Consider the following 23,818-nt stretch of genomic DNA (forward strand, 5'->3'; position numbering starts at 1 on the left):
TTAAGTAACTTGACAGATCAAGATCAATAAAATTTGATCATTTTGAAGACTTATATTAGATCACCTCTTAACCTTCTCTTTTTTAAACTAAATAGGTTCAAGTTTAATCTGCTCTCTGTTGGATTTGTTTCTCAGTTCGGGAATCATCGTGGAAGCTCAACACTGCACTTTCTACATTGCGTCTATGCTTTTTGTTTTTAGGTTGTGTGACCAAAACTGAACACAATACTGAAGATAAAGACGAGCCAATGAGTTGTAAAGAGTAAGGATGATTTCCCTAGACTTAAAGTCGAAGGACCTACCCATGAATCCAAGAATTTTGTTCGCACTTTTCACTGCTTCTATGCACTGCTTACTTGGTTTTAGGTCACCAGAGACTATTACGCCCAAGTCCTTTTCCATACATACTTTTTGCAGTTCAACAGAATTCACACTTTAGCTTGCCTTTTCGTCTTTTCTCCCCATATGTAAAACTCTGCACTTATCAATGTCAAAACTGAACAGCCATCTATGAGCTAAGTCCATCAGTTAGTCTATGTCAGTCTGAAGTTGTAGATGTTCACGCTCATTTGTGGATTTATTTCCCAGTTTTACATCATGAAAGAATTTTGATATCTTGCAATGCAGCACATCATCAATATCATTCATGTAAATGAAACAGAAAACTGGTCCCAAAACTAAATCTTGAAGAGCCTCCGCTTATGTCTAACCTTTCTGAGGCTTCACTATTATTCACAATTCTTTGTTTACGGCCAGTCAACCAATTTCCACTGAAGTACATCCCCATCACTTCCATGTGATTGAATTTTTGTTAAGTGACCTTTAATGCAGAATCTTATCGAAATATTTTTCAAAAATCTAGACTGATAACATCATATGCTTTACTTTCGTCGTACATTGATCATAAAACAAAAAGAAATCAAGTAGGTTTATCAGACGTGAGTGATTTCGTCAAAAACCATGCTGCCAATCGTTTATTTAGTAGTGGTTCTCTAAATGGTTTACAATTCTGTCTCAGATGATAGTTTCCTAAAGTTTTCCAACTACAGACTTTAAGCTACTAGGACGATAATATCCGGGCAGTGACACATTACTTTTTCAATATCGATGTACTTTGGCAAACTTCCATTCATCTGAAACTTTTCTCATAGCAAGTGACTTACTGAAAAGGGCAGTTAAGGCTCAGCTCAACAATTTCATTTTTTTCCTCTTTCATTGTTCTCGGATACAACTTATCATGGCCTACCGTTCTGTTTACTTTCATTCCATTTTTTTCTTAAAGTATGTGTTAGGCTTTTGGGTCAATATGTCGAAGAACGTTCCCCTCTCTTATCAAGGAAACTGGATTCGGGACATGGGTTGTGTCTTCGATCGAAAAAACAGATGCTAAAAGTTTTCTGATTTTTGCCATGGCATCGTTGTTTTGAACCTATTGACTGGGTAATGAACTATTCTCTCGGTAATATAGAGGCACCAAAGGAGGTAAGGAAGATGTAAGGATTTCTATGAAGAGAAATGAGAAAACATTCAGAACCAAAGAGGTTAAATTTGCCCACGTTCCATTTGCTTTACTGGTAAATCACTGACCAAATACGATTCTACAGAGGTACTTGTAACGAGAGGGGGCGGGGGGTAGCTCAAGTGTAAGAAGATGAAGAAGTTAAAAAGAGGCTGAGGAATGCCATACAGAGTCATCAACGTATCAGAGAATCGAATCACCTGATGAAGAAAGAATAGTATTAATGAAAAGGATGAACAGTGAGGGAGGCATACCAGAGGAGTGGAGCCTGGAGATAACGCCCCACTCTCAAACCCTAACAAAAGTTTTTAAGACATCCAGGACTGCAACACAGGATACCTTAAAGTCTCTGAGAGAATATCACCAGATTTCAATAACACAAGAAAGGAACAGAGTCGACGGATTGCAGTGTGAGAAAACCATATCGAAGAAGGGATTCCTGATGCTTTATGGTGATAGAAGTTTATAAGAGATTCAAAGATTTTGGAGACATGAAAAGTCAGAGCAACAGGACGACAGCTGGGATGATTACAAACGTTACCCATTAAGTAATATGGGTCTACAAGTGTTGGCGTCCAGGAGATAAGAAAAGCTTTAGTTTCTACAAAAAATGAAATATATGAATGAGGACCCCAGGTTCTGAGACCTACAACTATAAAACTCACATTTGACTCACATCCTCTGCTCGTGTCCAAAAAGAGAAATGTTATATTATGGGTTGACCGAGTCTCAGGTCTTAGACAATTTCCACTTCCTCTGACATAAGGGATAAATTGCTGTCATTAATATCAAGGACGGTATAATTAGGAAGGTGTGTCTAGTCAGAGAGGTTCTTCATTATATAACTGGGAACATAACCTTTTGTTTTTCCACTTCCTCCAACAATCGCAAACATTTTTCCTTTATCCTTTCATTATTTTCTCTACATTTCAGTTAAGGCCTGGCCTTGATGTGGACTTTAGCCCGTGACCGGAGCCTTCAACCTGACCTGACCAGTGAGGGTCACTATGTTTCAGGGCCTTTGACTTGACCCTTATGGGTCAGGCTAGAGGCCTTTGGTGTTAAGGATGTGGATGCTTTAGTCGCGGGTGAAACGCACTTGAATTTATCGAGGTGGCAGTGGTGATGTATTTGGCGATGTGGCAGTAATGATGCATTTGGCGAGGTGGTAGTAATGATGCATTTGGCGAGGTGGTAGTAATGACGCATTTGGCGAGGTGTTAGGAATGATGCATTTGGTAATGAATTCCTCCGTAGTGAATGTGTTGATTGATGCAGCGGAGATAGACACTGTATACGTTTCTAGTTCTATTTGATTCTTTAAATGTGGTGACCAGATCCAAGACGTATATTCTAGTTTTGGCCCAGTACACACTGTGAACTACTTGCCAATCATTCCTTAATCCATGTACTTAAAAGCGCATTCAATATTTGCCTACAAACAAACCGTCTCCTGAAGTGGTGCTCTAGTGACAGGTTAAGTACAGTGTGGATTCCCAAGTCGTCCTCACATACAGATTCCAAACGCTTATATCCAGTTCAATGATACTCATATCGGCGCCTTCTTTCACCGTGTCCCATCCTCCCGTGCGAGTGTGATTATACCTATTACCTATTTGTGAGATACTTGGAGGGAGTTCTACACTCGTGGAACCCCATCTCCTTAACTTTCCCTGTCATCATATAGACTTTTAAACTCTTGTGTGCTGACTCCATTCACAATGTTATTAATTAGTTTATTCCACTCACCCACTGTTATTAAACAAAATTCCATTCAACCACTATTATGGTAAAGAATTCCAATCATCCATTACTACCATACAAAATTTCATTCATCCATTATCATAACAAAAATTCCATTAACCCATTATTATCATGATACAAAAGAACTTCTTTACATCTTGATGAGTTTCATGTTACGGCCTTAAGTTGTTCTGCCTTTGCATCTTTCACAGAATTATTCCTCAAATATTCATCAAACTGGTCTTAAAACTTAAAAGTTGTGTTGAAGTCACACCTTACTCTTCTGTGATTGCTACTGATCATTTATGTGTTACGGGGAGAGAGTTTTCCACTCGTAAAACCACTATAAACCTTTGGAAGTCGTCGGCATTCATCGTCTCCTGGCCTGCCCATTCCAACCATCCACCACCCTTTACCCTAAACCAGTATCTCTTTTCACCCATCTCGACCAGCCTCTTCCTCATCTTGTGATCGTGGCCTCTGTTAACTGTGGTACTGATCCTGTAAAGAACTGCTTACTGTCAACATTGCCCAGCCCATTTGGGAACTAAAATTCCGTTATCAGGTCACTCCTCTCTCTCCTCTCTTTCATGGTGGACGGCTGTGTGGCCTTCAACCTTTTATTGTAACTCAATTACCTTAATTCATATACCATATGAAATGCTCTGTTCTAGACCCTATCGCTCTAGAGACAGATTCAATATAATTTCGACCTCTAGGTCTCCACATATAAATTACTGCACCCATCTACCACAAAGTATCATTCATTCTGGGGCCCTTTTTGGACACCGTATTACCTTTCTTTTGTTTTGATTCAATCTCATCATCTATTTAGAGTCTGCCCAGGTCCACATGCAAACCTGATGAAATCGTAGTCATTTCTTCATCCTCTCATGACCCCGACATTATCCGCAGACATGTTTAGGTACGAGTCTAGTCCCGCGCACAAGTAATTTACCAAGTACGGCATTTGGCCCAAGATCGAGTCTAGTAGCACTCCACTTGTTACCTCAGTCCATTTTGAGAATGCAGCTCCTGCCTGCGTCTTCTGTTCCCTACTTAGGTAATCCACAGTCCAGCAAAAGTGATTTGCCTCTCATTCTTACATGCAGTTCCAGATCCTTAATAAACCTCCAGTGGGGTATAGTGTCAAAGGCTTTCTGGTAGTCTAGGCGAACACATATTCTACCTATCCATCTCCTTGGTCTAAGACTAACCTCACTCTCGTGTTAGTCTATAAGGTTCGTGACGCAAGACATCTTTCCTCTGGAACCGTGTTGTCTCCCACTTGAGCAATCTCTATTTCGCAGGTAGTCATCTACTGTTTCCTACGTGGGTGTGTAATTTCCTATTTGTACTGTACGGGGAGGGAGTTTTACACTCGTAGGGCCCCATCACTTGAACATTTTCTATTGTCATACAAATTCTTACATTTATGCTAGGTGTGTGTGTGTGTGTGTGTGTGTGTGTGCACGACATAAACAACAAACGATTACAAGACACACAAATGAGACACCACCAGCTCGCCACCGGACACACAGGAGGCGTCACCATCTGGCACCAGCTGGGCACCATACAGACGCAGGAGGCATCACCACCTCCCGATACCAGCTGGGCACCAGACAGACAGAGGAGGCATCACCACCTCAATACCACCAACTGGGCACCAGACAGACACAGGGGCATCACCACCTCCATACCACCAGCTGGTCAAGACTCAGCTGGTCACCACGTGGGCCACACATGTCAGCTGGCGTCAGCGGCCGGGCCCGAGGTAATGATGTTGATCCTCCGTTGTGGTGTTCCTCCCTCACTGGCTGACCTCACTCACACGTACTTGTCCTCCTTTTACTCTCCCTTACTCCCTCCTTACTCTCTCTCTTTCCTCTATCTACCCCACTCTCACCGGCATCTACTCCACCCTACCTACACCTCTCACTCCGCCTTGCTCTCCTCACTCTCACTCAGCCAGTCTCACCCTTTACTCACAACTGACCCTCGCCCTACAGCCCATTACGTACCCCTTCACTCCTCCTTCCAGGTCATCCCTCCACAGCCAACCCTTTCTGAACCCTTTCCTTCCCCCTTTTCCAAACCCATATCCCCACCTCTTTTAATTTCCTCGCCTCCCCCCCCCCCCCTCCCTGCTCCCTTATGCTCGGCCCTCCCGGTGTTCTGTCATCGCCCAGCCTCAGCTGCCGACCTACCCTGACCTCGTCTGACCTTTGAGCTGGTCCGCTGCTGACTGCTGCAAAGTCGTGAAATGGCTCAATTAAGTAAAATTTAGAGTTTTTTTTTTCATCTTGTTCATAACACATTTTGTAGTGTGGTCACACACACACACACACACACACACACACACACACACACACACACACACACACAAACACACACATGTGTGGGACGGGTAATTTGGGTCCCTGGGCCCCACTCGGGCCCACCTGTCACCCTCCCATGTCCATGTACTGAACCCACTGTACGCTCTATACTGGCCTCCACCTACCCCTAGATATGTGCCCTTCACACATACTCTCACTGTAATTTGTTTATGTAAATCTAGCAAACAAATATTGTAAAAGTAAAACTAAAGTTACGTATGGTGATTCTAAAGATAAGACTGATTCATGTCTAACGATTCTAGTGGCAATACTGACACGTGTGTGGTGATTCTAGTGGCAATACTGACACGTGTGTGGTGATTCTAGAGGTATGAATGACTCACTTATGTATGGTGATTCGAGAGGTTAGACTGAGTCACGTGTGTGTGTGTGTGTGTGTGTGTGTGTGTGTGTGTGTGTGTGTGTGTGTGGGATGAATCTAGAGGCAAGAATGATGTAGATGACCTCTCTCTCTCTCTCTCTCTCTCTCTCTCTCTCTCTCTCTCTCTCTCTCTCTCTCTCTCTCTCTCTCCAGAGTTCCCCCCACGCTAGGATGAGTCTCCGTTTAGCCTCCTGCTGGTGACACCTAATTCATACCACGTGTAGGGCGGCCACGCAGGATTTGGTGCCCAAGTGGTAGTTCCCCAACCCCACCCAGCCCCCACAGACACACACACACACACACTCTACAGCCATTTGCTCTTCTCCTGCGTGACATATACTCCCACACTCTGCACGCAAAAACACCTCCAAAACATGCAAGCTCGTCCAAGTGTTTTTTTCCCCCCTCCCCTCCAGTGTTTTTGGCTGCTCCCTTACCACCCGCCACCTGCTTGACGAATGTGATCTGTTCATTCATATGTTTTTATGTGGAAGTTAGAGAGGCGGAATGTTGGGGGTGGAAATGTGTAGCTGTTGTTTATTTCGGATCCCCCAATTTATAGGGGGGGGAAATATGTGTGTGTGTGTGTGTTTGTGGTGACGGTGACCGATGTTTTACCGGGGAGGAGGACCTGCTGGTGACGACAACAGTTTACATATGGGATGTTGATAACCCGGTAATTCGTCGTCGCGTCGCGCGGGTCGTGGCACTCTCAGTCTTGCCTGACGGAGTCAACTGTTGCCTCAGAATATAATAGCTTGGGTGAGACGCGGATGGAGGGAAGGAAGGTCTCGGAGGCGGGAGAAGTATTTACCTCTTGACGACCTCTAAGTGGATCACGCTCTCAGAATCTTCCAAAGAAAATAAAAAATTGCCGATGAATTCTGCTTCAGGAAACCTTAAATGATGTGGGAAATGAGGAGTCAGACTTCTCGTTGTAAACCTTCCAACAGAGTGCTCCCCTCCTTCTCCTCCTCTTCCTCCTCCTCCTCCTCCTCCTAGGGCTGAGTTGGAGCTGTTTGACCTGGGAGTAATTGAGGAGGTCTTCATTGACTCCATACGGGTATTTACGCCCGGGGGAGCCGGGAGGCTCTCATGTTTACATGTCTGGAGGCGACAGTTGGTCTTGTTTTTCTGGTCATTAGTCCAACGCCGCTGTGTAGTGGATGCTTTTAGCGTCTCTTTACTAACAGTTTCGCGTCGTCTGGGATCCTCTTAAGTTGTACGTCACGAAGTAGCTAAGTGGCGGCTCCTGAGGATGTTTTTATCAGAAGCTGTGTTTTTCTAATGTCTAAACTATGGCTTGTGTGGCAGTTTAAGGGGTCGTTAAGCAGAGCGGGTGTTCAGTCCAATGGTTTCGTACGATGATCATGCTGGCTCATGGAACAGCATTATAAAGGTGGTAGAAGCATCAGTCCCACCTAGCCCCATACATGTAAAGCACTAGAGTGCGTCACACAAGGGCAAGGATCATCGAACTCAAACAAGTACTGCGAAGTTCGAACGATGTGAGGTGGTATAGAGGCATTTTGAGGGCTGACCAATATCATCATCAGTCATGACAAAATGACGGTGTAAAAGGCAAATATAATCTGTGTTTAGTTACGCATAGACACAATGGATTATAATATGATACTTTCAGACACTGTCGAGCAGACAGCTTAAAAGTATACACCAACAGGTCACGAATGGTATTCAAATACGCTTAAGGAACGCTCACACACCCATCTCATTTCTTGAGGAGTTGTGCACATGTTTCACAGAGATATACAGGTATACTGTTTATACGTTTGATACAGTGATGCAGGCGTGTTGTCCATACGTTTGATACAGTGATGCAGGCATGTTGTCCAAACGTTTGATACAGTGATGCAGGCATGTTGTCCATACGTTTGATACAGTGATGCAGGCGTGTTGTCTATACGTTTGATACAGTGATGCAGGCGTGTTGTCCATACGTTTGATACAGTGATGCAGATATGTTGTCCATGATACAGGGATGCAGGTATACTGTCCATACCTCTGATACAGGGATTCAGGTATACTGTCCATGACACAGGAATGTAGGTATACTGTCCATGATACAGGGATGCGGGTTCACTGTCCATGATACAGGTATATTGTCCATGATACAGATATACTGCCCATAATACGGGCATATTCGCCATAAGGTGTGCATCAACACCCACCCCCAACCCTCCATCTAACTCCCCACCATCCTCCCCAACCGTACCAGCTTTCACCCCCAACCGTGCGCCCCCACAACACCCCATCATCACACACTACCATTATCACCTCCAGTGACAAACTCCACAGTGTCGTCCCTACTTCCGGCCAGGAGGGTTCTGACTAGTATCATCCTCGTACCCTACCACACTCCCCTCCACCTGCTGACCCCTTCCTCTTGACCTGGTGGGCCGTCCTGACTTGACCTGACCTCTTTGGGAAGGCCACGCGTGCTGCTGACGTGTCATCAATGACCTCACATAAGCTCTGATTAATGAATCCAAAACAACACCTTATTTTTCTTTGTCTTCGGCAGGAATTTCCAGTTACCTTGACGTCAGAACTTCGCATATCTGTCCTCACCCATTCCTCATTTTTTGTCATCTATTTATGTCAATGTCTAATGCTGGGTACTACCCCTGACGCAGGATGGTACGACCCTTGAGTATACCGGAATGACCCTGGGGGCATGACAGTCTGGCCTTTGATCTAACTCTTGAGAATCAGGTTAAAGTCCAGGCCATTATACTTAAGGGTCCTTCCGTCTTGATCAAGAGTGGTATCGCCATGCTCAAGGGTCATACCGTCGTGTTCAAGGGTCATACCGTCGTGTTCAAGGGTCGTATCAGCGTGTTCAAGGGTCGTACCGTCGTTCTCAAAGGTAGTACCATCGGGCTCATGGATAGCACTGTAGTGCTCAAGGATCGTACCATCGTTCTCAAGGATCGCCCCGTCGGGCTCAAGGGCTGTACCGTCGGGCTCAAGGGCTGTACCGTCGTGCTCATAGATCGTACCATCGTGCTCAAGAGATAGCATCATCATCGCGGTGCTCAAGGATCGTACCGCCAAGCTCAATGATCGTACCGTCGTACCCAGAGGGAGGGTGGGAAGGTTAAGGTACTTCGAAATGTTATAGAATCGAATTGTTCTACTGAGGCCGAACGGCGTATTGACGTCGGTCCGCTGAGTCGTGTGAGGCGAGGTGTTCGAGGCGACCAACACAGTGTAAACATCAGGGGCCATACAGCCGCTCTTGCCCAACACTGGTGACGGCACATCAAACACACACCTCCCCCTCCCGGACGCTGTCAAAAAATCGTGTCTATTTGCTAACGAGTCTTTGTCTGCCTTCCCTCAGGTCGTTTCTATTTCTGATTCTATTTGTTCAATCTCTCACTCACTCTCTCTCTCTCTCTCTCTCTCTCTCTCTCTCTCTCTCTCTCTCTCTCTCTCTCTCTGGCCAGCCACCAGCCACAGAGGTATATTACCGGTACTACCCACGTCTCTAGTAACGGGAGTGGTCAGAAACGGCTGCGCAGTAAGCCAGCACTGCAGTGGTTGTCGAGCGTCTCTCCTTCGGCCCAGGTCGTTCTCTTTTCGTTCTGCCTCACCCACACGTGGGCTGATGTCTTCAATGCTACGAACACAGCCCCTCCATTATACACACACCTTACAAAACGTAACTCACACGACTCGTTCATCGTAACTCTAGATTTCCTGTGGTGAGCACTACGCGTCAGCCCTGCCTTCTAGCCAAATCTTGCAATTGTACTCTATATTACCATTGCACGTCCTAGAGTCGAACCCAGGCTACCGAGAACAGCCGGCGATCAGCGTACCACACTAGACCCATCGGTGGTTCAGTGGTCCGCTGACCCCCTGGTGTTCTCGGTAGACTGGGTTCGACTCTCGGGCGCGCAACTGTAAAACTGTTTACACATGTGTACATTATACGTTTATATATATATATATATATATATATATATATATATATATATATATATATATATATATATATATATATATACAATTTCTGGAATTCATATATGATCTAGGGCAGATCTGTCCCTTATTTTACTACGATTTCTCGAAAACACTCCCTCTTTCATCCACAACAGGCACTCATCTCTGTGCCAGTTCGAAGCGAAGCGGTTTTTAATCTGGGGAGACAATATAAAGAGGACGTCAAATGCAGTTCGTATGTAGTCACTGGATCTCTTCCTCGTGCCTTCCCTTCGAGAATCGCGGCTCAGAATCTCCTGCACCATGCATCAGTGCAGGAGGGACACGACACAAGAGAAGGCTAGTTAGCATCCCGGACGCCTGAATGGTAATGACGACCATACATCAAGAGTAAAAAGTATTGATTATAGTGAGTGTCGAATGGCATTAGGTCGTCTAAGGACTGTATAAAGACATCATTTCGCCAGAGAGGCTCAAACAACGCCTTCAGTAATTAAGGTCAAGGTTCCTCACGCCATCTTTGTTTCCCGTGGAGCCTCGCACTTCCCACGGGAATATGTGTAGGTGAGTGAGTGAGGCTCCTCCCTCCCAAGGCCCCGCCGGATCGCTACACCTCCTCACCAGGTGGAGAGTAGATCACCACCACCACTGACATCACACACCAGGGAGGAGGGCGACCCATCACCAACACCACACCCCATACACCAGGGAAGAGGGCGACCCATCACCAACACCAGGCCGTCACACACCAGGGAACAGAGCAACTCATTATCACCACTAGACGTCACACACCAGAAGAGAGAGCCCCCCGCCTCTGGGCCGTCACACACACACACACACACACACACACACACACACCATTGTTGATCACCTGAAGTACTTAGGTTCTGCCGATCATACTTGTCAACACACCTATGTAATCTATGATGATCCATTATACCACGCACGTCAAGCCATTATACAACACACATCCAGATATCATACCACAGATATCAAAGGGTTATACCACACACGTCAAGACATTATACCACACAGATATCATACCACAGATATCAAAGCGTTATACCACATACGTCAAGACATTATACCTCACATATATCATACCACAGATATAAAAGCGTTATACCACATACGTCAAGCCATTATACCACGTATCAAGGCTATACTCATCAAAGGCATTATACTGCACACACATTCAAGGCATTATAACACACGCGATTCTCCACGCAACGTCAGGATCCCCAAGCATTAGGCACACACTCCTGCTGAACCCCTCTACGTGGTATCTTAAAACTGGGTGCTCCTGATGAGCTGATGATGACTGACGGCGCCTGACGAAGGAGGCTGACGCTGTAGGAACTCGAGAAGAGGAAGCTGACTGCGATGGGTAACAAGAGATGGCAAAGTTGGATGGTGACGGCAGCCCAACGTCCAAAGCTGAAAAGTGGAGCTCAAAGACGGGCGGCTGACGACAGAGGCTGTCCCTATGAGCTGACAATGGAAGGCTGATAACGGTGCTGACACTGTCAACAGTGACAACAATCATCATTCACCACTGCGACAGAGGCCAAACACACTCGCCGCGACGCATGAAGTTCAACCTAACGAGCAGGGCGAGTCAATGGCACTGTCAGTGGTTTCAGATCTACAAATAGATTACACCTGATGTATTGTCCAGCAGTTCAAACTGACCAACAGAATTGTGAAGGTGAATTAGCGGTGAACTCGCATCAGGGGAAAAGAACAAATTAGTTACGTTGTCATCGAGTAAGCTGTGGAATATGCAGTCTCACTGAGAATTTACCGACGAAAAGACGATACCGCTGTTACTACATCTATCGTAGCCGTAATGTCATGATATATGAACCACTGAGGATCGATCTTGGAACAAGATCATAAAGGAAGGATGTACATTGAATCTACCAAAGGTATACCATCCGTAAAGGAGTAAACAGTAACACTGTGAGACTCAAGAGGATGGGTCGTTGAGACAGTGAGCGACTCGCTCGTCCCGGTCCAGGGTACGTACTCACTCCCACACGTGATGGGCGCCTCTACCTCAACAGTGTCTCTTTAACAAAATCAAGCCTCGAAATCGACTAATCGAGTCGGCCAATCTGATCCAAGAGTCTGACCCACTTTTCCCACGCCATGCTGCTGTCTGTCTCTCCCTCTTCTACAACTATTACTTCGGTTTCAGCCGCGAGCCGAGTGCTTGCGTGCCCACGCCATCACTTACACCACATAATAGTGGGCAAGCCACTGCGTCACCAGGTTACTGTGTGGCCGATGACAACTCAAGGTTCCACCTTCGTGATCTTTGTTTCTTTCCTTACACCGCTAAGCTTTAGAGCTCTTTACCTACCCTTGTCTTTCCTGATACCTACTGCTTGTCTCTTTTCAAAAGGCTTGTTTTCAACTCAAATAATTCTCAGAATAACCATCTGCTGTCTTCTTGTATAGCTCAAATAGCCAAGGGCCAATGAGCCAATTTGAGCCAAATATCGGCTGGGATGGGTCTTGCGTGGCCTTTTCCAAATTCTGCATGGTCATCCCGACCACCAGCCGGCATGGTCGCTGGAACTAAAGTCTTATTAGGTCAGGTGAGCGATACAAGCTCACGTGACCTTTTGCTTGGTACAAGTATTTCGTTCACACTACTTTGTTTCAATTAAGTCGTGTCGACCACTCTGTTCCACCCAAGGCCAGGCGATAAACAGGACTTCTCTCCATATAGTTAGCCTTAGATGCAAAAGAAAGAAAATCTAAGATACTCTAACACTGGGTGTTACCTGTTACAGAGAACAGAGTTGTAAAGCCTTGAGTTCGGGGCGACCTTATGGTGTCACATGACTTCGTCAGGAATATGAAAGTCGACCCTGACCAGGAGGAGAGGTGTAGGCTACGTGACGGAGGTGCTCTCACTCTGAGGCAGCCAGAGCGATCCACGCCATGCAGTCAATGTCCATTGGTCCACACCTATACACTGTACTCTCCTCTGGTCCACACTACACACTCCACTAGTTCACCTTACACACACTCACCTGTGGTCCATACCACACACTCTCCAGTGGTCCACACCACGCACGCTTCAATGGTCTACACCACACACTCTTAACAACCCCACACCATACACTCTCTACGGTTCACACTCTCCACAGACCTACACTTGTGGGGGCAAAATCAGCAGCTTTTCCCTAGTGTTATCAATAGAATTTTTTTTTTAAGACGTTTAAATCGTTCTTTTAATTTGCCTTGATATAAGAAAGTATTTCTTTAAATCAATTACTGAAGGTGACCCAAGATATCCATTTTAAAGTGGTAAGTGGTTTAGCAGGAAGTGGGTGGCAGGCAGCCACCGACCAGGGAGGTTAGGCTACCTACCACCTGGGTACGGAAAGAGTTAGCGATGGCGACGAAGTGAGTGAGTCAGCACTGCGACGTTTGTCACGTTCCCCTCCCTCGCACAGCCCTCTCTCTCTCTCTCTCTCTCTCTCTCTCTCTCTCTCTCTCTCTCTCTCTCTCTCTCTCTCTCTGTACCTCACCTTCACCTGGGTTGATAGCAATCAACCCTCAAACTCAGCACTCTGATCATCTCTTACATAACACATAAAAACATGCAACTCGCACAGCTCCTCTGAATTCTGGATTTCCTCCAATTTTGTTATCCTCACGAGGAATCAGGGCAGCACACAAGTCACTCATCCACCACCGCCGAGTATGAACACCGCCAGTGGGCGAGGAGGGCTGGACGGTTGCCGAGGCCACCTCGTCTCCTCCGACATTTGTCTTAGACTTGTCTCTTTCTCTGGTCATTTCTGCAACATTCACTGACTCACACCCAACCTCACCTCTGTAGAACATCATGTGCCTACTTTTTCTCCTAATATTCTCTCTCAAACCAAACAGCCGGAGGCTGATGCACACTACGCTATCGTATCCCTAGATGTATTCTCTGCCATTGTTTCTGCTTCAGTGTCGGTGTCTGTGGTTATTGCAGTACAATAACATCTACTGTTCGCCTCGTGGATCATTAGTCTCCCAACTTTGAAGCCATCTGGCTGGAAAATCTCTTCACCTTTATGCTTTCAGTATTCCCCCCATCCCGCCTGGGACGAAGCGATGCTCTCTTCACATCTTCCTGCTGAAATCCTCTATGTAGGGATTTCAGTGTATTACCACAAGGATTTGTTAGGCTGTGCCCGGGATGATCCTGATGGAGTCGAAACCTTTCTTTCAACCCCCCCCCCCCCCCTTCCCCCAACCCTTAACGATCAGGAGCAAATAATCAAATACCCAACACGTGTGTCCGACCGTCACGACCAACTCTTCCAACACACTCGGCCTTTCCTTTCTACCACAGGACACTCCCACTACACATACACTGCCTCTGCTCCCTCGGGGTCCTCCCGCCACAATCTTAACTCTGTCACATCCTGCTGGACACGCCCACCCACTTTCCCCTTCCTGAAACGCCAACTCTGGTACTTTGGGAAGAGCTCACTGGTCATCACTGTGCAGGCGGACTGTCCCTGGGACGAGCCCTGCAGACTGTGGTATTAGATGGGAGAGCATTCGACTTGTTCCATGTGTCTGGTGGCGTTCCACAAGGCTCATTCCTGGGACCCACACTTTTCATTATACACATCAGTTAGCGAGAGACATGACTCACCAGCAGAAACGCAAACTAAGGATCGACTACACAAAATCGGGAAACATAGCCAACTCCAAAGAAGACTGCCTTCTGAAGATTCAAACGGGGTAGATAAACTGTTAGGGTGGACGGAGGTACGGCAGATGGATTCCATTGCTGGCAAATGCAAAGTTATGCACTCTGGAGCCAAAAATATACATCATGAGTACAAAATGCTTGGTAAATCTCTACAAAAAGTTAAAAGACCTTGGAGTGATATCAGAAATGACCTCAGATATGGTAAAGAACCCCTAGCTGTATACAATACACTCAACATGCTGTTAAGTTTCGTAGTTAGAAATGTAAACTACAAAAGTAAGGATACCATACTGAACCCTTCTAATACTCTGGTTAGACCTGGTAAGGTGCACCGTTCAGTTCTGGTCACCACAACTGATTAACATAATCTTCAGTGAATTCGAAGACCAACCAACAAACTCATCACTTCATTCACACATATATGCCTTGAGAGGGATGACTAAAACATTTAAACCAGTTCTCAAAAATAAAAATAAAAATAAAATTTCGAGAAGACCTGGCAGAAGTGTTCAAAATGCCAGGTAATCTGAGTAACATATTTGAAAATGTCTTTGCCTTCGACAGACATTCCATAACCATAAATAATGGTATGAAGATAAAAGGATGGAGATGTAATAGCTTTGTGGGTAAAACAAAACCACACATAATGTGGTAGAGCAATGGGATAAACTACCTTCGAAACAAGATGATGCAAAGAATACAAGTACTTCCCAATCGAAGATAGAGGAAATACTTCACCCACCATCTGTTGCTCGTCATAAAATTACCATCATCTATATTTTTTCACACTCCGCCAGCCAGGGAACAGATGTCGCCATCCTGACAGGCAACGTATTCCGGTCAACACTTTCCTATAAAACTTCCATTACAGTATTCCACCACCACATTGGACGGTATTTCCTCCCATCTTCTTCCTACCGGTGGTTGAGCAGCAGGGAGAGCTGGACGGGGAGGAGCAGGAGGGAGAGCTGGACGGGGAGGAGCAGCAGGGAGAGCTGGACGGGGAGGAGCCTTCTGCTCCGCTACCCAGTTTCTACCGAGACATTTTCTTCTATAGGCAGCCTCATCCTGGACCATCAGGCCTCCTGTTTTCTGACCTTCCCATGCACCATCCCCCGCCACCCACCGTTTCTTGCCATCCACTATCCCCTGCCACCCGCCATATTCTAAAGCCTACCATCCCCTGCTAGCAACTCACCATTTCCTGCTACCCATCAACTTACCGCATATCATCCCCTGAAATACAACATCATCTGCCACAAACCATCCTCTGCCACAAACCATCCTCTGCCACAAACCATCCTCAGCCACAAACCATCCTCAGCCACAAACCATCCTCTGCCACAAACCATCCTCTGCCACAAACCATCCTCTGCCACAAACCATCCTCAGCCACAAACCATCCTCTGCTACAAACCATCCTCAGCCACAAACCATCCTCTGCTACAAACCATCCTCTGCCACAAACCATCCTCTGCTACAAACCATCCTCAGCCACAAACCATCCTCTGCCACAAACCATCCTCTGCCACAAACCATCCTCTGCCACAAACCATCCTCTGCTACAAACCATCCTCTGCTACAAACCATCCTCTGCTACAAACCATCCTCTGCCACAAACCATCCTCTGCCACAAACCACCCTCAGCCACAAACCATCCTCTGCTACAAACCATCCTCTGCCACAAACCATCCTCAGCCACAAACCATCCTCTGCTACAAACCATCCTCTGCCACAAACCATCCTCAGCCACAAACCATCCTCTGCCACAAACCATCCTCAGCCACAAACCATCCTCTGCCACAAACCATCCTCAGCCACAAACCATCCTCAGTCACAAACCATCCTCTGCCACAAACCATCCTCAGCCACAAACCATCCTCTGCCACAAACCATCCTCAGCCACAAACCATCCTCTGCCACAAACCATCCTCAGCCACAAACCATCCTCAGCCACAAACCATCCTCAGCCACAAACCATCCTCTGCCACAAACCATCCTCAGCCACAAACCATCCTCTGCCACAAACCATCCTCAGCCACAAACCATCCTCTGCCACAAACCATCCTCAGCCACAAACCATCCTCTGCCACAAACCATCCTCAGCCACAAACCATCCTCAGCCACAAACCATCCTCAGCCACAAACCATCCTCAGTCACAAACCATCCTCTGCCACAAACCATCCTCTGCCACTAACCATCCTCAGCCACAAACCATCCTCAGTCACAAACCATCCTCTGCCACAAACCATCCTCTGCCACAAACCATCCTCTGCCACAAACCATCCTCAGCCACAAACCATCCTCAGCCACAAACCATCCTCTGCTACAAACCATCCTCAGCCACAAACCATCCTCTGCCACAAACCATCCTCAGCCACAAACCATCCTCAGCCACAAACCATCCTCAGCCACAAACCATCCTCAGTCACAAACCATCCTCTGCCACAAACCATCCTCTGCCACTAACCATCCTCAGCCACAAACCATCCTCTGCCACAAACCATCCTCTGCTACAAACCATCCTCTGCCACAAACCATCCTCTGCTACAAACCATCCTCAGCCACAAACCATCCTCTGCCACAAACCATCCTCTGCCACAAACCATCCTCTGCCACAACCATCCTCTGCTACAAACCATCCTCTGCCGCAAACCATCCTCTGCTACAAACCATCCTCTGCCACAAACCATCCTCTGCTACAAACCATCCTCTGCTACAAACCATCCTCAGCCACAAACCATCCTCTGCTACAAACCATCCTCTGCCACAAACCATCCTCTGCCACAAACCATCCTCAGCCACAAACCATCCTCTGCCACAAACCATCCTCTGCCACAAACCATCCTCTGCTACAAACCATCCTCAGCCACAAACCATCCTCTGCTACAAACCATCCACTGCCACAAACCATCCTCTGCCACAAACCATCCTCTGACACAAACCATCCTCTGCTACAAACCATCCTCTGCCACAAACCATCCTCAGTCACAAACCATCCTCTGCTACAAACCATCCTCTGCTACAAACCATCCTCTGCCACAAACCATCCTCTGCCACAAACCATCCTCTGCTACAAACCATCCTCTGCTACAAACCATCCTCTGCCACAAACCATCCTCTGCCACAAACCATCCTCTGCCACAAACCATCCTCTGCCACAAACCATCCTTTGTCACCTACAATCCCTTGTCCCCCCACCACCATCCTTTCCCACCTACTATTCCACAACACAATTCACTTAACACCACATACCACTCACCACCACATGCCACTCACCACCACATACAACTCATCACCACATGCCACTCATCATGCCACTCATCACCACATGCCACTCATCATGCCACTCACCACGACATGCCACTCAACATGCCACTCACCACCACATGTCACTCAACATGCCACTCACCACCACATGTCACTCATCATGCCCCTCACCACCACATGTCACTCATCATGCCACTCACCACCACATGTCACTCATCATGCCACTCACCACCACATGCTCTATACCAGCAAATACCTCCACCGTCACTTTCACCCGCCACCAGTGTAAGTGACCACTGCATCCCGTCTACCACAGCCTGCCACACATGCGATACTTACCCATGCTACCCTTCACCAGCCACCCATCACCTGTGCCACCCAATAGTGGCCACACATGCGATACTTACCCATGCTACCCTTCACCAGCCACCCATCACCTGCGCCACCCACTAGTGAACACATACAGTCAACTTACCACCCAGTTTCATCACTCAGCTAACATTATTTACCACCAACCAACCACTGCTAACGAATCAAAGACGCCACCCACCACGAAATGCCGCCCAACGTCACTCTGCTAACGAACCAAGGGTGCCACCCACTAAAACATGCCGCCCGTCAACACTAACTAAAGCCAAATGCCTCCAACACAATTTACCCTCCACCACCACCCACTCCTCTCACCTTCTCCAATGTGCCACCCACCACCATCCGCAACCCACGACCACTGTCAACCACACACCACCAACAACAACCATTACCATCACACACAACCACCAAACACCACACGCCACCAACCAACATAAGACCAAACCACCACACACTACCAACCACCATCAACCACCACACGCCACCACTAACCATCACACGTTACCATCAACCACCACACGTCACCATCAACCACCACACGTCATCATCAATCACCACACACCACCATCAACCACCACACGTCACCATCAACCACCACACGTCACCATCAACCACCACAAGCCACCATCAACCACCACACGCCACCACCAACCACCACACACCACCATCAACCACCACACGTCACCATCAACCACCACACGTCACCACCAACCACCACACACCACCACCAACCACCACACGTCACCACCAACCACCACACGCCATCAACCACCACACGCCACAATCAACCACCACACAGCACCACTACTCGCCACATGCTACCAGCCACCACACGCCACCCAACACCACATATCATCCAGCGGGTCACGTCCCGCACCAGCTCAAGACCACCCTCCATCAAATGCCACCCACCCATCCACCGTCCCTCGCCCTCCAACAATACAAGCTGCCCACATGCCACCCACTGAGATTTGCCACCCACCACAACATGCAACTCACCACCACATAAACTACCATTACATTCAATCTTACTGCAGCATGCCACCCTTCCCCACCACATGCCATCCACCAACGCATGCCACCAGCTATCATTCGCTACCCATCACCACATACCACCCATCACCACAGGCAGCCTACCACCATCACAGATCAGTGGCCATCAACCACAAACCATTTTCACATCAATACTCATCACTCGCCAAGGCATACCAACACCTACCCTAAGTCACCCACCGCCACATGCTACCACCTATCACCACCCACCTACCGCCACTTGCCATCATCTACCACCAGCTACCTATAGCCACGTACCACCACCTACCACTAGCCACCCACCACTACATTTCATCATCTATAGGCAGCCATAATCTACCACTAACCACCCACCGCCATGTGCCACTAACCACACATCAACACTTGCCATCCATTACTCAGACTTAAGCCTCCTTACTCAACCATCCGGAGGCTGGAAATAGAATGTCTTCCATTCCATACTTTCCCATCAAACACCACCCACCGTCGCCCACCACACACCACTACCCCACCACCGCCCACCACACACCACTACCCCACCGTCGCCCACCACACACTACTACACCACCGTCGCCCACCACACACTACTACCCCACTGTCGCCCACCACACACCACTACCCCACCGTCGCCCACCACACATCACTACCCCACCGTCGCCCACCACACACCACTACCCCACCATCGCCCACCACACACCAATACCCCACCGTCGCCCACCACACACCACTACCCAACGCTCCTGCTCACAGTGGTGGGTGGGGAGGAGCTGTCTGTTGTACTACTTCGTCATCATCTATATAGATAGCGAATATGGATACTGTTGCTTTCCTCCTCCTCCTCCCTATGTTGCACACCCATAGACAGTGCCACCACATGCCGCCCGCTACCACATACCGCCCATCTCATGTTTCCCAAAGCATCATATGCCTCGTACTACTAAATGCCACCAACCACCACATCACATGCCATCCATCTCTGTATGCCACCTACCACTACATACTACACCCAACGCTCAGTACCTACCACAAGGGCCACTCACCGCCCACCGCCACCCATCACCGTCCACCACCTATCACCGCACACCATTCACCACTACCACATTCTGCCACACACACCTACCCGCCACTTATAACCGACCGTCACCCACCACCATCCGCCATCAACCACTACCATCCAGGGACGAACCACTACCCACCGCCCACCATCATCGACCACACACATATAACCAACCAACTCTGCCTACCACACATCACCCACCATCCACCACACATCACCCACCACTGCCCACCACGAGCCACTACTCATTATCACCACCACCCACCATCACCAGCAAAAGTCCACCAACCACTGCTACCACCCACCACCCAGTTCACAGACCATCCGCTACCACTTGCCACCTACCACTACCATACTGGAAGAGGTATGCTGGCAAATAGCATTTCCGATCACCACAGTATTCAACAAATCATAAAATGAGGTGAAAGTATCAAAAGGAATGCTAATATGACATCAATTAGCTGTCTTTTCCATGCACTCCCATTTACCATGGGTTCACAGTGCACACCCACCACACAGCATCTTCGACTATCCATCACCACCCACCACGACCCACCGCCTAATATCTCCCGACTATCCACAGCCAACCGCCACCCACCATGACCCACCACCCACCAGGGACGACTTCCTCACCCGGACGCCATTCACGAAACACAGTGGAGGAACGCCCACCCGTGTCCCGCCCACGAACTGGCAAGACAGCGCTGAAAACCCCATTACGATTTCCACTGGTCAGACGTACGCGGGATTAATTCACTGTCAGTGTCGTCAATTGGCATCGGACAATACAACCGTCCCAGGGAAGCTGTTGTCATCAACTGTGAGGTAAATAGAAGGCCACACCAACAAAGAGGTGAGGACAAAAGGTATCACGCCGCCAACTCCCATAGGGTTTGTGTCAAACTCACGAGGGTCGCTTGGAGGAAAGTTATCCTGCGCGACCTCCTCAGTTCCTCGGGGCCATTGTGGCCAGTCCTCAGCTCTTACACTCGCCAGCAGATGGTATATTACACCCGGGCGAGCCCTTTAGTCTCCCTCGCTACGCCTACAGAGTAAGACTAATTATTTACGATAAGAAAGGAAACAAGCACTGCCGGGAACCGAACGATTTATCTAAAGACCAACTTCTGAGTCTGTGAGAGCAAGTATTACACCTAATCTAGATGAATCTACATACTTTGAAACCCTTTTGGCCCCAAAAGACAATCATCCCGATTACTATCCCGTGGCATTAGAAAGTATAATAAGCCATCACCATTTTAGCTTCAGTTTAGGAATATACAAAAACCTCATCTCGCTCGGCAGGCTGGGGACCTCCCGAACTCAATGGAGGAACGAGTCTGGGTTGTTTTTTTTCCTCCACAAATCCAAACTCGAATTCTGAATAGACGATCACTGGAGCCGGCGGACAAAGCCCAGCTCTTACAGGCGACTGATTCTCCCGTTCTCAATGAATCACGAAGAACAACAGCTCCAGTTGGCTAATGACCTGATCGCCTGTGTAGAACAGAGTGGAGAAAACTGGAGAATAACGCGGCAGCAGCAGCAGCGGCAACAGACGCTAATGATGACTTCTATGCCTCAGTAAATTGGTTATTTTTTATTTCACGGATCAAGCTACATTTTCTTTTTTTTCCTAAACCACCCGCCCTTTAAATGTAGCCTTCTGATGGGTTTTAGAAGGAGAGTCAGCCATGCGCGTCTCACATGTTTCGTAACTCGGGGTATTATGTTCTGTTTTACCATCAGACGCAAAGATTAGCAGCGGAGTCCTTTGTTGGGAACGCGAGACCATGACACAGAGATCGTCCGTAGCTTGCTGGATTACAGGAGCTACTGAACACATCACGGGAGTAACCTGTCTCCTCCTCCTCCTCCTTCTCATCACTACGATAACCACACACAGATCTAATCACTTAACGAGAATGTCAAACTTTCTCACGGGCTCAGTTATGGATGAGATGACGGAACAGCACTGAACCCAAGCTTGAAAACATACATCTACTACTGAAATAGATGACTATATAGACATCCACGTTTATCCAGGCAAAGAGACATCCACGCTCACCCATGCAAAAATCATGAAAAATAGCATGTTGCTGATGTGTCATGGTCAAGGTATTCGCTTTTTTTTGGGCAAGCCTTTGGACAGATGTATAGTGAGAGAGAGAGAGAGAGAGAGAGAGAGAGAGAGAGAGAGAGAGAGAGAGAGAGAGAGAGAGAGAGAGAGGAAATCTTGAAGCTACCATACTAAATCTTTCAAGAGTCTGAACCTGATATTCGTGTCGATATGGCTGCCTCACGTTACAGGCAGGGAGGCGGGACAAGACGGTGATGCATGATGAGTCTCGAGTTACGATGCAGACGCGACAATTACTGAGTCGCGCTTGGTTCGCCGGTAACACAGTACGGCAGCTGGATACGTGAGACCAGATGGGCACACTGATAGACCTGAGCAGCTGTGCTGAGATGAGATGCTGGAGTACACATGTGCTGGCTTCACTGTTACGTAGAGTGAAGCGTAAATTGATAACTAGGAATCATGGTACATTCTGGACCAGTTACCCCCCTTGAGCACAACGGTACAATCTTTGAGCACAACGGGACGAGCCTTGAACAAGGCGGTACGATCCTCGAGCACGAGGACATGACCCATGAGCACAACGGTACGATCCATGAGCAAGGCGGTACGACCCTTGAGTACGACGGTACGACCTTTTGAGTACTCCGGTACGATCCTTGAGCATGACGGTACGACCCTTGAGTACGACGGTACGACCTTTTGAGTACTACGGTACGATCCTTGAGCAAGGCGGTACGATCCTTGAGCACAACGGTACGACCTTTGAGCACAAAAATACGATAATTGAGCGCAACAATACGATCCTTGAGCACGACGGTACGATCCTTGAGCACTACGGTCCGATCCTTCGGTATGATCGCCTGCCCTCTGACCTGATCCTCAAGGGTAAGGTCAAAGGCCAAGCCATCATAGCCAAAGATGGCACCATCGTGCTATGGGATCATACCGTCGTGTTATGGGATCATACCGTCGTGCTATGGGATCATACCGTCGTGTTATGGGATCATACCATCGTGCTATGGGATCATACCGTCGTGCTATGGGATCATACCGTCGTGCTATGGGATCATACCGTCGTGTTATGGGATCATACCGCCGTGCTATGGGATCATACCGTCGTGTTATGGGATCATACCGTCGTGCTATGGGATCATACCGTCGTATTATGGGATCATACCGCCGTGCTATGGGATCATACCGCCGTGCTATGGGATCATACCGTCGTGTTATGGGATCATACCGCCGTGCTATGGGATCATACCGTCGTATTATGGGATCATACC

The sequence above is a fragment of the Panulirus ornatus genome, chromosome 3 (assembly GCF_036320965.1).
Source record: "Panulirus ornatus isolate Po-2019 chromosome 3, ASM3632096v1, whole genome shotgun sequence".
NCBI classification, from domain to species: Eukaryota; Metazoa; Arthropoda; class Malacostraca; order Decapoda; family Palinuridae; genus Panulirus; species Panulirus ornatus.